General features: G+C 57.8%; 1 protein-coding gene across 1 annotated transcript in view; it reads right to left on the bottom strand.

Moving 5' to 3' along the window:
• LOC119591492 (transcription factor kayak-like) overlaps nucleotides 1–223 on the bottom strand; it is a gene marked incomplete in the record, with an annotated part of 26,684 nt that overhangs the window by 7,946 nt on the left and 18,515 nt on the right.

The raw sequence follows: 223 nt of genomic DNA on the forward strand, positions 1-223 counted from the left end.
ACTAAGCCCCCCCCCCCCAACCACACACACAAAAAAACACCAGAAGAAGACGTACAGCGTCCGGCAGACAGACAAAAAAGGGAAGGAGGTAGAGAGAGGCAAGGTGCACATAACCGCCAGGTATTGAACAACATAGAGGTTGCACGCGACTCGCCTCATGCCAAATACGGCCACACACCACCGCAGACGGAGGGCGGCCGGCGGCGGGAAAGTAGGCGACGTC

This window comes from Penaeus monodon, chromosome 28, assembly GCF_015228065.2.
Source record: "Penaeus monodon isolate SGIC_2016 chromosome 28, NSTDA_Pmon_1, whole genome shotgun sequence".
Lineage (NCBI taxonomy): Eukaryota > Metazoa > Arthropoda > Malacostraca > Decapoda > Penaeidae > Penaeus > Penaeus monodon.